General features: G+C 41.6%; 1 protein-coding gene across 2 annotated transcripts in view; it reads left to right on the top strand.

Moving 5' to 3' along the window:
• LOC116689692 (AT-rich interactive domain-containing protein 3B) overlaps positions 1–8,850 on the top strand; it is a 62,912-nt gene that overhangs the window by 33,841 nt on the left and 20,221 nt on the right. The gene's annotated exons all lie outside the window — the stretch shown is intronic.

Here is an 8,850-nt window from a genome sequence, read left to right as displayed (position 1 = left end):
AAAGAGCACCATGTCATGGGACCTTTTAAACTACAACTGTGGTTTTGTAACATGGCATGTACAGTTTTTTAAATCCTATAGAAATACCTTTGCAGTATGAATTTCTGTTAAGAGATGTTACAAAAGTGACAATGGTTTGAGTTCATTTCCCTCCCTCAGCCTTTATGGAAACAGAAAATACCACACAACTTCCATTTCTTAAGAGTCATTTCCTGCCTCAGTGTGAGGTGGGGGTGCTATTCTTTTTCCCAGAGCATCTGGAATGTTCACTATAGATTCATTGGTGTTAGGCCTACAGCACAAACAATCCACATGGCCATTCAATTGTTGTTGTGTACAAATTATTAATGTTCTTTCTTCTTTGGCTTTGATGCTCCAAATCTATTGGCTTATAGACTCAAAAAACATGGTGTAACTCTCATCCTTTACTAATTCCCTTCCCAAGAGTAAAAGCTTTAAAAGGCTTCAGCGGGTGTGAACTGCCCCCGACGATCCTGTGGTTGTGCAGTTCTGCCGTATCAGAGCCAAGAGGATCTGGCACTTGCCTAACTTATTTAGACGACCAATGGCCGGGGAGGCTCAGCTGACCCTGTGCTGCTTTGACACTGATTACAAGACCATCAGACCAGAGCAGTTAATGTACTTAGGCTTCTTTCATGTACTTAGGCTTCTATCATGTACTTAGGCTTCTATCAGACAAATCTGTTGCCAAGCAAGTTACGTGGTTTGAGCAGTACCTCCCAAGGTGAATCGCAATGTTATTACAGTGATGCATACTTTACTGTGTGTGTGTGTGTGTGTGTGTGTGTGTGTGTGTGTGTGTGTGTGGTGTGTGGTGTGGGTGTGGGTGTGTGTGTGGTGTGTGGTGTGTGTGGTGTTGTGTTTGGTGTTGTGTGTGTTGTGGTGTGTGTGTTTTTTTGTGTGTGTGTGTGTGTGTGTGTGTGTGTGTGTGTGTGTGTGTGTCATACTTCATTATGTTGTTTTGCCAGACTGAGGTGGATAATAATGGTTCGTAAATTTGTGTGGATGGGTCATGTGCATTGGCGTGCGTGTGCTTATTTATACGCATATGTTGGCTAGCTCCCATTCACAAGAGCAGCAGCTTCTGGGGGTCTGGTCTGGTCTTAGCACCCGGGGATCTTGTTTGGAGGGTGATGAATTAAGCCGAGAGAGAGAGGGAGGGAGGGACAGGATCTGTCAGGGCCCTGTTAGCATCTCTGTCCAGTGGCAGACACTGGAAGTGGTTGGTTGACCCTTTACTCACGCCGGTCAGATGGAGAAATCCATCACGCTGACTAAAATGCCACCTGACAGCTGATAACTGGCTAATTACAGTGTGCCATGTCACATTGTTTTCACTAATTTTGCATTTACTTAAAAAATAGGGTAACATTTAGATGAAAACAAGCTTGTCTCTGTTCTTGTCCCATCTTGTTTTGAGCAACACAAATAGGGAATAAATGATTACATTATTTTAAAAAGAAGGAAAGACAGATACATATTAGTAAAACCATCCCGCCTCAAAGCAACAAAAAACAAACACAAACTCACTGAAATCCTTTTGAAAATTCTTTTTTTTTTTCACTCATTTTGTTAAATTCTGTAGCTGAATTACATTTTCAGACTAAGTTATAGTGAGTGAAACTGGAATTGGCTTGCGTGGATCAAGTTCCTGTATCATCATGAGTACATGTGACCAGTAGTGAGGGAATGCAAGGGTCTGGTCAATTTATTACAAAATAAATAATAATATCAATCTATCTATAATAGAAAGGTCAGTGTAAAGAAAAGGGGAAAATAGGGTGAGAGTTGAAAGTAGTAGTAGTAGTAGTAGTAGTAGTAGTAGTAAGTAGTTTTTTCTTTGGGGAAGGCAAATGGGCAGTGATGATGCAAGATATGACAGGGACGTTGCTATTGACATTGTGATGTAAGCTTTGTGCAGGAGGGTAGGATATAATTTCAGCTACTCTAGAATGAGATCCTTACCCCTCTCTTGAGATAGGCGACACTTGGCTGACCTCCTCTGTCTCTCAAACCAGAATCCTAATCACAGGGAACAAATTGCTCGGTTAGATTCTTTTGCTGTTAGTGCCAAGAGTATAATGAAGAGCAAGCCTTGCTAAGCTCTTGTTAATGGCAGCCTCTAATTACTGAGCGTTTACTCCTCCTTCCATTTCACTTCACAGATATGGGGTTATTGCACTCTTTTTTTTTTTTTTAATGAAAGAGTACTTAGACTTAAATTTAACCTCACTATGTGGAGAATGAGAGAATAACAGCTGGTGGTATGGCAAATAACAGCATCTTCATTTGACTGACCTTCCAAGCAGAACGTTTCAAAACTACTGCCTCATTTTGTGAAGCAGATTGGTTGGAGAGAGACAAATGGTGGAGTGCTTTTCCCACCTCATCATGGGGCCTCCAGGCCTTGAGAGGAAAGCAACAGCGGAAGGGAAAACTTACGAGGGATTCCCATTTCCTGCCTCTGCGCTTAACTGTTTGTGTGTGTGTGTGTGTGTGTGGGGGGAATTTAAGCAGCTGTCCTAAAACCTGTCTGTGCGTAAAGGGGCCCGTTGATGGGCTCTGCGTCACATAAATGTCTGAAGACATACATACAAATCCTCTCTGCCTTTACTTCTTTGACTCTTATTTCTTTGCGGACTACTTCAACATTCATGGCTGGGCCACTTTCGCTGAAAACTGTGTTCTTTGTTCTACTGAAGCTCCTGTCATTCACTGTGGATAGAAACTCAATCAGCTAATGGCCTGACATGTAAATGTATTGTAAATGCACTCAGGGGCTGCTTATGTTGGAAGAATGTTGGTGGATGATCTTTGCCTTCATGAGTTACACCGACATCACGGTTCATCATATCCATTACAGGTTTTGCTGTTTCATGGCCACTGTGAACGTAGAGAAAAGCTTTGACGCTAATAACCACCCCAAAGGTTTCGATTAAAGCAGATGGGTGAATGTTTGTTTTGACTTGACACTCAGCCACTTTCTCATCTGGGATGGAGGTTTGGGGCTGGATGTGGGGTTTCAAAGAGTTAATCGGGGTGGGGGGGGGGGGGGTAGTCAATGAGTGAGGCTGCGGGAGCTACGGGTGTGCATTAAAGGAGGAAGAAAATAAAAGAGTGATGCAGTCAACTGCTTGTCAGCGCTGTCCACTTGAAATGATTAATGGCCAGAGGCTGTGATGGACAGAGCCAGAGAGAGAGGCTCCTGTTCAGTGAAATCACCAGTCCAGAAGGGAGGTGGGTAAAGACAAGTGTTTTAGTTCCTTCTACTTCAGCCAGACAAAACCCCACACGTCGCAGTCACCAGTATGACACTCTAATGGGAAGTGTAGATTCAGCTTAAGAGGGACCACATGGTGTTCTATCTCTGCTTTAGAGTTATTTCAGGGGGAAATCCCTGCGTATATAAGGTCTGTTAATAGGAATAAAGTGGTAAGCCGGACTTGTCTGTGCCATTAAGTTGCAGTGGTCTTGATGGGGCTGGAGAAAGATGTACAGAATTGGAAAGGGTAGGAGGGATGCATAGGGAGATAATGCTTATAATGAAGATGTCTCATTAAGCTGCAGCTCCACAGTTAAACCTACTGGCAGTGGCTCAGCTTTGTTTGTTCCTATGCATCTTCACTGTGGCTGCCGATAATGTTTTCATGAGCCTTGTATCAAAATGCCGTACGTGAGATTTTGTCAATGTTTATGTTTTAATGTCATTTGTCCTTTTTTTTTTAAATCTTATTTTTCTTTATCGTAAAACAACACAATTGCATTTTTTTAGTTTACTACAGACCATATTAGATGGTCAGACAACTTATATTTAATTAAAAAAAAAAAACACAATTTGTATTAAAAAAAAATTGAAATGGCTCTGCCAGTTTTTCCACATTTTACGCCCTGGCTAAGCTTGATATGTTTTTTTATTGTGGTGTGGGAAGAGTGGCATCCCAGCAGGACATTAGAGGAACTTCCCTAACTGTGACCCTGAGACCGAGAGCTCTGTCCACACCAATTACACCATGAATGGGCTCTGGGGGATCCATGTATGCATTATATTACTCCCCCGGTCAGCCTCACACTGGCCCTCTTAACAGGCGGGCCCTCTGTACAAACACCCCACTACAATAGGAACATTCTCTGGCTCTTTGATATGGCCTCATTTTCCTTTTAGTTAACACCCCACAACTTCTGGAAAGTGGCAGCACCTGGTTTTTTAAACAACAAAAAGACTGGGTACGGCACATTTGTCCATTGTAGATAGAGTTGGATTGCAGGTGAATTTGAATTTCATTTGAGATTGACCTTTTGAACTGCTACTTTGCTGGACAACTATAACACAATTAATGTAATACGCTTTTTTTTGCAATTCTCCAAATGGATGCACTTTTGTGACCCAAGAAGCATGTTCTACTTAGAATGCACCAATAAAATGTATTTAGGAAATGACATTTTGTCCTCTCTTGTCTTTCTTTCTGTCTTCATCCCCTTCCTCCTCCTTTTGTACCCACCCCATTTTCCTCCCCCCTTTGTTTATTGTGCTACAGTTACAACCACTGAAACTTGATAACACCATGGGGGATAGGGGGGTAGGGGCGGTGGGCCGCACTGTGGCCTGCTCGGTGAGCCCGGGGGGAGGAGGGGTTTGATTAAGGGGCCTCCTGTCCCACATGGGATGATTAATGATCTCCAAAAAGTGGGGGCCAACCTTTTTTGATACAGCAACGCTGACGGACAGCAGACAAGGGAGTGACCATCGCCTGTCTGTATGTGTGAAAAGGAAGAAAAGAGCGGATGAATGATTGAGAGGGCAGACAGGGTGCTAGGGTGACAGAGGGAAGGTTAAGGGAGGCATTGGCCAGCATGTGTAGAAACAAGGCCATGCTCTTTCATTTCCCTTTTGAAAGCACTTTCAGTGGGCTGAAACTGACCGAGCTCACCAACCAGACAGAAAGATAATCAGGAAACATACTAAAAGACCAGCACTGGTAGCAAAGGGCCCCTACTCTCAGGAAAGGGTGGTGACCCAAATGATATACAGATTCCAACCACTGCTTTGTAATTATTCCTCTAAGACAGACTCCAAAAAAAGGCAAAACTGTTCTTTTTGGACACATCCTCCCCTGCGTTTCTGATCAAAGATTTAGTGGTTACTATGTTGACATACGTGAGGTTTGAGATTATCTTTGCTTTTGCTAAACTCCACCCGTTGGCTGGCAAATTACAGCCCGGCCTATAGGGAGCGAGTACCTCTATGGTGGTTTTGCTCTTCTCTTCCTTCAAAACAAAAGGAAATAGTAGTTTTCCTGATGTTTTGTGCATGGGGGTGTGATCGGAGACTTTAGATTAGAATCTTGAGACTTTTTATTTTTTTTGTTTGTTTGTTTCTTACCAACCAAGACTACTCTTTGTGTCTCTTCCTCTCTCTGTCTCTTCATCCCAACCCCCAATCCGCACCGCCTCCCTGTTATTTCCTCTGTCATTTAGCCAGACTGTTCCACAGCCCTGGATTGCCACTGTGCTGTCCATCTTTAATTATGACCATATTGTACATGGATTTGAGTCTCTAAGCTGCAGAGCTGGGAGATTCTTAATCATGTTCATACGTAACCGAGCAGGGAAGAGGACGAATGCCAGTCTCAAGCAGATTCATGCTTCCCAGCGAGGTCATCTGGTTAGGGTAAAAATAACTCAGGCTCCTCAGATCCATGCACCATGTTTTGGCTTCAGTGGATTACATTTGTACATACCCTTTAAACCAAATGTGACAATCAAATACTAAAATATTTCAGCGTTACCATTGGGTTGACTGCTGTGCGGCCACACAGGCAAGTCTTAAAGGAGTCTTTTATTTACTTTTTGCACCTAAATGCGCCAATATCGCTCTTGTAGAGCCAGGAGTATATCCTCTCTGACAGCAAAGTTGGATCAAAGCATGTCCTCCTGTTTTTGTTGGGGGTTAGCAGCTGTATTAGCAGGAGAGCCGCTAGTGCTCTGGCCAAGACTAGCTTCCCTTCTATTAGCAGCAGAGTTTCCTTGCCACTGTTGCTAGATTGGGGTTGAGTGTGCGGATATGTTGGCCTAAATATCAGTTCTTTTGGGTTTATGTCTTTCAATCTTTGGTTTTGGATGGACAAATTCCTGGGAAGCTTTTATTGCCCTTGCAATATAACGAGTTGTAATAATTAGTGTCTGTATTTCTACAAAAGAAGTGTGAAGGGGCTAGTCGGGTAAAACACAAAAGTATTGCAATGCCAAAACAGTTAAATGTGGCGGAAACTGAATCTGCAAGCATTCTTTTCCCCAACAGCCTAATGATATAAACAAAAATATGATTTCATAGCCTAGATTCATGCAGATTTTGGTAAATACAAGATTAGCCAGGACAAAACATTTTTATGAATCAAGAGAACCAATTTATTATTTAGCCACAATAAGATCCATTTTAGGCACTTTTTTCTTTTGCATCATTTTTAAGTCCCATTGTACCTTTCATGTGAAATACTTAAGTTTTTTCCTCTCAAAATATTTTTTGTGGGTGCTTTACCTTCGGCTATCTCTACATATCTGTGTGTCTTGCTTCTCCATTTGTGTTTTGTGTGTGCTCTTAAAGCAATGTTTCCTGGCCTCCACACCCTTGTGATGGATAGTATGAAACACATTACAGCCCCCGAAGGAGCCCTACACCGGTACAATAGCCCTGAGCTCACTTCCAGCGTAGCTCTGCAGCCGTGTTGCATGAGCCACACAGTAACAAAGATCTAAGTGCAAAGGGGCCTAATGGAAAACAAGAAATAGACATTAAACTCATGGTTGCCAAATGTTATTGCCTCTTTGTGGATGGTATTTTAGTTAATTTAGTTTGTTGTTTGGAATACATGATTAGATAAAGGTTGTCACCAGTTAAGAAGTTATGATAGATAGTGTGCAAAGATGAGATTTCATCTTCTGCAACCAGGCCTTTTTTTCATGCTGTAGTATACAGAATGCCATGATCTCGTTCTTGGCGTTTCATACTGTTAGGTAACATCCACACTACTACGTGTCCACTACTCTGGCATTACCGAGCCCCTAAACAGAGACTTTTGGAAACGCTGCTGAAACCGTTTTAGTCTGAAAACTGCTGGATTGCATTTTAGTTTAGATGGGCAGAAACGGAGACCTTTGTCTTATCACTCCCGAGGTGTCCTTGCCTGGTCAGTCACACTCTCTATCATGTGACCTTTTTCTGGAAGAAAGCTAATGACATTAGCCTTGAAATTCTGCATTCTATAATGCTACTACTGCCTATTAGCTATTATTCAAGCAATTTGCAACAATTCCTTTGTCCAGTGGCATTATCGGCCTTCCCTGCACTCACACGCCCAGTGTATGTGAATGGTCTATGACATACATTTTTAGGCAGTGATTAGTTCTAAAATCGGGCTTAAACGTTTGCAAGGTTAAAGATATTTTCTCATTTTAAAACAGTTTCAAACATGAAAATGTAGTAATGTGAATGGAGCCTCAGCGTCCTCAAACAATATTAATGCTTTTAGATATTTAAGAGCTGTTACATGTTTAAATTTAGTTATTAGCTGTTTTCCTTTTTCACTAACAAGGGGATTCATACTGTTTTTTTTTTTTTATAAAGAGTATTGTTAAGTTGTAATTAAGAAACTAATGCATATTCTGCTATTTACCTCATTTTACATTACTCTGCATTAAGAGCATCAGCTGAATCCTTGAAAGGTAAATGTATGACCCCCTGTCAAGGATTCCAAAAGCCAAAAGTAATTAGCATTGATGGGAGTTGAAATTTCCAAGATTAGTGCACAACCCCCCACAATCTCTTTGCCTGTTTCAACATATCCCTTGTTCTCCTGGGCTCATGGCAGCTGATGTCTCCCGTATTGATCAGTGATGCTGGTCCCCAAATGGGACTCGTCAGCTGATGGCTTTATCTGTCAATCTGGGTGTCCATTGAGTCAAACTGTTTTATAAAGCTTGCTAGAAGGGAGAGGGACACACTCAATGTTGCACCTGCCAGTGAAGACGTCACTGCCACCAATCACAGATGACCTCATTGTCATTAAAGAGATAGTGTTGTTTCTATTTTTTTTCTTTTCTTTACTTGTATATCTTCCACAGCTTCTCTTTTACTTACATTGTTCATCTTATACATGGTCTAATCACCCTTTTATATTTTTCTTTTTATTCATTCTAAATATTACTTTGGTTCTCGTTGTCTGTCTCTTGGATATCTGATTTGTTTTACCCAAGTTTCAAGCTACTCAACTGGAAAGGTTGAGCATAACTGCTGCAGCTTTATCACAAGAGCCTACAGTTGATGCTTAAGCCCCTCCCTCTAACATACGTTGTCATCTTGCTGTGACATACATTCTTGACATTTCTGCAAAGATCAAATATGTTTTAAAAAGCCACCCTATTGGGTTGCTTTTCTCTCACTTCTTCGTTCAGCCAGAAATGTAAATATAGAGAAGAGGTCATATCTGACCAAGCTGTTAAGTTTTAAATTGGGATGTGAATAGGCACTAGCTTCTATATTCTAGTACATGTTCTCAATGAGGGTTTACTATTTAGGGTTTAATATCTGATGCATCAAATTGTAAAACTGAATTGACATCCTAGTATGTATTCACGGCAAAAAGATTTGGGTACTTAAAGGAGCCTTCCAGTCGATTTCACCATGTAGCCCTGGTTTTTTTTAAATGTGTAGTGCTGTCAGTAGCGAGACAAATAAAAACAATCCGTGCAATCTACACCGAGTTAACCTCCTGCTAGATTTTGCACCCAACAGCCTTCCAAGTGAACACCGTGAATTTGACTGCAGTAGATGTG

Source organism: Etheostoma spectabile, chromosome 1, assembly GCF_008692095.1.
Source record: "Etheostoma spectabile isolate EspeVRDwgs_2016 chromosome 1, UIUC_Espe_1.0, whole genome shotgun sequence".
Classification (NCBI taxonomy): Eukaryota; Metazoa; Chordata; class Actinopteri; order Perciformes; family Percidae; genus Etheostoma; species Etheostoma spectabile.
Note: the sequence above shows the minus strand (reverse complement) of the source record. Positions and strands in the feature narration are given on the sequence as shown.